The 7,500-nt window shown below is 41.1% G+C and overlaps 1 protein-coding gene across 1 annotated transcript in view; it reads right to left on the reverse strand.

Moving 5' to 3' along the window:
- LOC139913433 (ras-associated and pleckstrin homology domains-containing protein 1) overlaps positions 1 to 7,500 on the reverse strand; it is a 44,163-nt gene that overhangs the window by 22,928 nt on the left and 13,735 nt on the right. The window lies entirely within an intron of this gene.

Genomic DNA, 7,500 nt, shown 5'->3' on the forward strand with positions numbered 1-7,500 from the left:
ACACACACACAGCCCCTATCCTCACCCAGAGCGTCCATATTGTGACCGAGCGAAAGGGCAGAATGAAATGATGATGATGGGAGGAGGAAGAGGAGATTAGCAGCCAATCTGCTTATCATCACCCCCAAAACCCTCCGACACACACACACACACACACACACACACACACACACACACACACCCTACAGCCCCATATTCCGGATGCCTCCCTTAGCAACAGCAGCCTTTAAGCTCATAAACAGCTCCATAAGGACTAGCCTATGTTTTGTTGGTTAGCATTAGCGCCTGTTAGCGTGCCAGCTTAGCACAGCGGCTACGACTGACTGGAGATTAATGATATGTGTCAATATAGATCTGAATTGGCCACAAAAACTAAAGGGGGATAAAATATATACGTAAAAAAAAAATCATATTAAATAACATATTCATTATGAGTTAGTGTTAGTGATGATTAGCATTTAAAGTCGTGGAGAATCTCGGTATTATGTGAAAATATTTCAATGACATGATGAAAATATGCCAGCAAATGTGATAGTAAATACAGATTTGAATCGGCCATAGAAAGCACAAAATGGGAATGAAATGTTCCAAATAATATTTTATATAATATCCATCATTAATGTTTGAACCTGATAGCATTTAAACCAGAGGAGCGACATGGGAAAATACATGTGAAAAAACAAAATGATATGCTAAAAATATCATTAAATAACAGGAAAGATTTGGAAGGATTTGAAGTGGATACAAAAACACAAAATTAAATGCAAAAAAATATGACACGTTATATAATAGATCAGTTAGCATTTGTGCCAACTGTGTCAGCATTTAAGATAAAGGAGCGACTCAGGATTAAATATAAAACAATTAAATAGTAAAATTATGTCATCACTGTCACTGTTAGCATGCTACAATATGGATCTAGCCAGGAAATGTAGCCTACAAAAAGATTTATGAAATTATAAAAGTATCCTGTTGTCTCTCAGTTAGCATTAGCGCCTGTTAGTGTAGCAGCTTAGCACAGTTGCTAAGACTCAGTTTAAAGAGATTAAACTAAAATAACAGATTTGAATGGGCCACAAAAAGTGCACAAGGATTAAATATGAAACCAAAAATACATAAGCCATCATCACTTAGTGTTAGTTCCTGTTAGCATTTAAACTAGAGGAGCTACTATGGATTAAATGTCAAAACGTTTACATAATACACAAAAAATTATGTCATCACTGTCGTTGTTAGCATGTCACAATGTTAATCGGATAATAAAGTTATCCAGGAAATGTTAAAAAGTGGTACGATGTTATGAAATATCCTGTCCTGTCTGTTAGCGTTAGCGCCTGTTAGCATGCTAACACAGCAGCTAACAAACAGCTGACTGACAGACATCTTCATCACCACCTCCACTGCAACCATCATCACCTTCATCATCATCATCATCATTACCTTCAGTGCCACCTCTCATCATCATCATCATCATCATCATCATCATCATCATCATCACAGTTCCACAGCATGTTAGAGCAAGGCCAGGATTAGGTGTTTGATTCCCACAGAGTAAAATAGATTTCTTACACTGTGAGGCTCTTTGGATAAAAGCATCTTTTGTTCCATCAGACAGAACCTGATGGTTTCCAGTAGAAAAAACATGACATCTCTAAAGGTTTCAAATGGTTTCCAATACATCTTTAATGGTTCTGATGTTTTCAATTATGGGCTGCATTGGTTTATATTGGTCTATGATGGTTTGTATTATGGGCTGTATTGGTTTCTAATGGTTTGTGATGGTTTCTAATGGTTTGTATTATGGGCTGTATCGGTTTCTAATGGTTTGTGATGGTTTCTAATGGTTTGTATTATGGGCTGTATCAGGGTTTCTAATGGTTAGTGATAGTGTGTAATGGTATCGATCATGAGCTGTAATGGTTTCTATTGGTCTCTGATGGTTCCCAATAGAACACAACATGCTGTAATGGTTTCCATCAGACCGGCCGTACACACCATCAGAACACCCCCCCCCCCCCCCCCCCCCCCCCCAACACAGACGACATCATGGTTTCTCTGCGTCCCGCCGCTGTTTCCAGCTCCCTCTGCCCGTCACGTGACTCGCTGACCTACATTCTGGAGACGCAACCGAGAACGAAGCTAAAATTAGATTTGTCCGGAAAAGATCCCGCTCCCTTTGAAGTTCGGTAGCGTGTCCCTCCTGAGCCGCCGTAGCGCCGACAGCCGGCGTGATCCGCCTCCAATACAGAAGAAGAAGAAGTGGGCCAGCAGAGTGTGTGTGTGTGTGCGTGTGTGTGTGAAACAGAAAGTGTGTGGGTGGACTGCGGTTATTGCTGAGCCAATGTAACACTGACACAGAAACAGTATGCTATATGCAGAATGTCTCACCCACACACACACACACACACACACACACACACAGGCAGATGCAAACGCCAACAAATACACTGACACACACACATTTACACACAAGCTAACACACACACATGCACACACACACACATAAGTATACACAAACCAACAAACACACACATGAAAACAAACACCAACAAATACACTCACAAACACACATACACACACACACGTGCTCACATAAGAGTACACACACACATCAGCATAAACACATCAGCAACACACACACAAGAACATCAACAAATACAGCACACACACACCAAAACATGCAAATGCCAACACATACACATGCACACAAAAACACACAAAACACATCAAAACACACACACACACACACACACACACACACACACACACACACACACACACACACACACAGCTGTGCCCCAGAAGCTGCAGTAATGAGCAGGACAGATAATTGCACCCTCAGCCTAATCACTGCAGGAATTAGACCGGCCCCAGATCCTAATCTGAGCGGCCAGGCCCCGCCCACTTTAATCTGAACGACAAATGAAAACCACTTCCTGTTTTTAAAAGGCTCCATGTTGTGGAAGCAGCAGAGTCAGAACCAAGAAGTGTGTGTGTGTGTGTGTGTGTGTGTGTGCGTAATAAGATATGAAAGGGGAACAAAAACTCATTCGCTGTATTTTCTGACACTGAGTTCCTGTTCACTGATGGGTTAGAAATATATGGGTATAATAAATAATGAGAAATAATAGGCTACATTAAAATAAAGATAATAGAGATATAGCAGGAAGAGTATTTTTCCACTTCTAAAGGTCGAGCCGTGCTTCTGTTGGATTTATAGGTGAGGAATTAAATATAATACATTATAATAATATATATATGATTTATCTACGGTACAAAAGTGAGTAAAACTATGTGTGTTGTTCTTTCACCTAACTCTAATAATGAAGATAAATTAATATAATTTGCACTGTTTCTTTACCTCTATTGGTATTTCTATATATGTATACTGTATATATATATAGATATATATACTGTATATATAGGCCATATTTTATGTTTTTATGAACAAACACTAAATATATTTGAATAAATAATTTATAGTAAAGAATACAAAGATAAAGATACAACCTGGTGTACTTTTCCTTTAACATTATGTTCTTGTTGATTTCAAGGGTAGAAATTTTAAAAATAATAAATATGTTACAATAACAACTATTATTACATAAAAAATGATACAAGGATAAAAGGATAGAACTAGGTGTACTGTTCCTTCATCTACCTGTTTATGTACTTAGTTTTATAGATTATGTATATAAATAATAAATACATTAGAATACAATAGATATTACATAATAAAGGACACAAAGATAGAAATACATCTCAGTGTCTGTTCCTTTATCTGTCTGTAAAGCTAACACAAGTTAAAACATCAAATATATTATAATAATAAACAACACAAGATAACAAAGGATCTGAAAGGTGAAGGAATAAAAGGAGCTGTACTGCTGAACATGTCGATTATAAATTATTGATGAAGACAAAACTGGAAAGAGGAACAAACTGCAAACAACCAGCAGGCAAAACCAGTCTGTCAGAGAGAGGAACCAGCCTGTCTGCTGGGAGAGTTACAGCTGCAGACCTGATCTCCACCAACAGGAAGCTGTCGGTGTAATTCCCATCAGCCCTCTGGTTTTCTTTGTGTGGAGTTTCCTTCATATCAGCAATCTAAAAAGCTTATGGCTTTTTATTTTGAAATATGTTGTAGGAAGCATCAACACATCTCACTTGGCTTAATTCCACAAAAATCCATTCAGTATTATTTACATGAATGGAAAAAAAATAGTTACCGAACTACATTACCCAGCAGGCTTTTAGCTAGCTGGAACGTTCCGGAACAAGCTCCGCTAGCTAGCTAGCTGCAGCTTCACAGCTCCAGAGACAAAATGCGTATATATGTATATGTATATGTAAATAGTTAGTTACTAACTAACTAACCCTTAATTAACAGTTAACTATTGTGTAATTTACTAATGGTGTTCATGTTAACTAAGGTATTAATTTATACATTATTTAATAGTTTATAAAGATGACTATTAAATGTATAAATTAATACCTTAGTTAACATGAACACCATTAGTAAATGATTACCAGACACATTAGTTAACTGTTAATTAAGGGTTAGTTAATGCTTATTAAGCATTAACTAACCCTTAATTAATGTACCCTTATTGTAAAGTGTTACCCTGGAAGTTTCTACTCAACGCAAATGGTCTAAAGTCTTCTGCTGCGTAGAGAGAGGATCTGAACACGATCCGTTGCTTCCTTAGTTACAGAAGACAGACTGTTAGCCACTTGCAGGCTTCTGCTCCTCTTGACTCTTTTCACAAACATGGCTGCCGCACTTCTGCTTGGTCTCAGCAGAGTTTAGATCAGTTCAGTCTCCAACTCTCTGATCACTTATTCTGTTTCAGTACAGACAGTTTCCTGTTTCTCCTGTCAGAAGACTTTGATCGACGGTCACAAAATGCTAACAGGCTAACTGAGGCTAACGGTAAGTTCTGGGCTGTTCACAATAATCACCATAACTGATCTCTGTTTCAGGAAACAAAATTATTTTATTTTCACTTTAACACAGCCTATATCTCCACTTTTTCAAAGTACTGTTCAACTCACTAACTGACTTTAGTGATGAACAGGGTGGGAAATGTAAGTTATTCTACTGTGCAGCGGTTCTCAACCTGGGGGTCGCGTTGTTTTAAGGGTCACAAGCCAGAAAGGTTGAGACCCGCCGGACCAGAGGCATCAGAGTCCAGAGGTCGATGTGTGACATCACCAGGTGAACTGTCGCTTCAGCAGCTGAAAACACAGAGCTGGATTTCTGTCTGCATGCTGCTGTTAGCCAGTCTGATGCCAGGCCGCCGCTGTGTGTGTGTGTGTGTGTGTGTGTGTGTGTGTGCGCCAGGGGGAATCTCCCCCTCTGTGCTCCAAAGAGGATAATCCCTGCTGAGCTGGCACGTTCCTCCAACATCCAATCAAACAGCCTCATCTGCTTTATCATCCAATCAAATCATGGCATTGGCCATCCAATCAGAATAAAGCCTACTTACCCTCTCTGATGCCCACACACACACACACACACACACACACACACACACACAGATAAATAAAAGTTTAGCTTTAGCCATTAAGACGCCTGCAGCTTTAGCGACGTCCAACAGAAGCAGCAGAGACTCTGACAAACTTTATAAACCCTGAAACTAAATAACACAGCACACACACACGCACACACACACACACACACACACACACACACACCCATGTCCAGACCCTGTCAGTAATACACAGGACTTCTGTCCAGCCAAAATAATTCAACTTATTGGCCAACAAATTGCGTCAATTGAAGCGATCTCAATCACAGTTTTGTCAGTATTGCCCTACAGTAAGTCAGTATTGTTCAGCTCATGCAGCATCTTTCACTGCAAAACACACATTTGATTTTTTGGATAAAATTTATGTTTTCATGTTGGTAAATGTGATTTTTCCTGCATTGTTAAATGTGATTTCTGTTGTTGTTTTTTTCATTGTTAAGTGTAATTATTTTTAGGATATTTCTGAATGTGATTTTTTTTATTTGTTAAATGTGATTTGGTTTGTTCATAAGGTTAATGAGTGTCATTTCTAGGACAGACTGCTTTCCACCAGGCATCAACAACAACAACAACAACAACAACAACAATTAGAGCAGTAAAGCCTGTCAGCTAGTCCCATTATCTGTATTGATCTGTTAGCTAGCAGCAGCTCATCTGTTAAGTCCCATTACTGCAGCTGGCTCTGCTCCAGACCTGCTGGCTCATCACACCGAGCCGAGCCTGAACGCACCGAGCCGAGCCTGAACGCACCGAGCCGAGCCTGAACGCACCGAGCCGAGCCTGAACGCACCGAGCCGAGCCTGAACGCACCGAGCCGAGCCTGAACGCACCGAGCCGAGCCTGAACGCACCGAGCCGAGCCGAGCCTGAACACACCGAGCCAAGCCGAGCCTGAACGCACCGAGCCGAGCCTGAACGCGCCGAGCCGAGCCTGAACGCGCCGAGCCGAGCCTGAACGCGCCGAGCCGAGCCTGAACGCACCTCAGCTTCTGCTCCAACATGCAGACAAGCTGAAGCTCTGACTCCATCCTCGATTGACTGAACTGATCCCAACCGTCCTGCACAGCTGATCACAACAAACTGGAAGCTGGCAGGATGACATCATGTGAACAGTCAGCATGTCGTCTCTCAAATATCACAATATCTTTGACCCAATACCTGGATATGGATAATGTGATGATGATGATGAGGGTGATATAGAATCACTGTTGTACCCAGAATCACAGTATAGAGAAAAGTTATTATTTCTATATTATCACACTTCAAAGAAGATGGCAGACAGCGCCTCACATCCACCAACAGCCAACTCCATCCCATCCACATGATGAGCAACAACAGCTTTAACCCAAAAATCTGCATGAGACAGACAGAGTGACGGAGTGTGTATCGTCTCAACAACTGAGGACTGCAACTGGCTGCGGTTTCTCCCTCAGAGGAAAAGCCGTTTCAGACTTCAGTTTGTAAAGAAAAGCTAATCTCCGGTCGACAGATCTTGTGTTTCACCTCCTCGCTGCAGTTTGAGCCGCTAGCATCAGACACAGAGGCGCTGGCTGTCTGACCTGAGCTCGCTTCACTACAACATCAGCAGTTTATAACAGTGGAGACAATCTATCACATCATTATCATCATCCCAAACACTGCAGTACAGGAGGAAAGAGCTGGTACATTCAGTTCGACACATAACAGCCACAAAATGGTCAAACATCACACACACAACATCACACACAGTCAGGTCGTTTGCTTTCACTCGCACCGTTTCCCATCCTCTACTGAAGCAGACCTGTACGCTTCGTAGCAGGGATGCAAAACGGCTCCTGCACACCGGCTGCAGACCGGAGCGGAAGCAAAGGAACTGTCATCAGAGAGTTCACCGACAAACATTCAAGCGTTTAAAAACAACCAGGAGTCTGTTAAGATGCAGAGAGACTGACATCATGCATCAGGTCATGCTGCTCACACAACACTCAACT

This window comes from Centroberyx gerrardi, chromosome 10 (genome assembly GCF_048128805.1).
Source record: "Centroberyx gerrardi isolate f3 chromosome 10, fCenGer3.hap1.cur.20231027, whole genome shotgun sequence".
Classification (NCBI taxonomy): Eukaryota; Metazoa; Chordata; class Actinopteri; order Beryciformes; family Berycidae; genus Centroberyx; species Centroberyx gerrardi.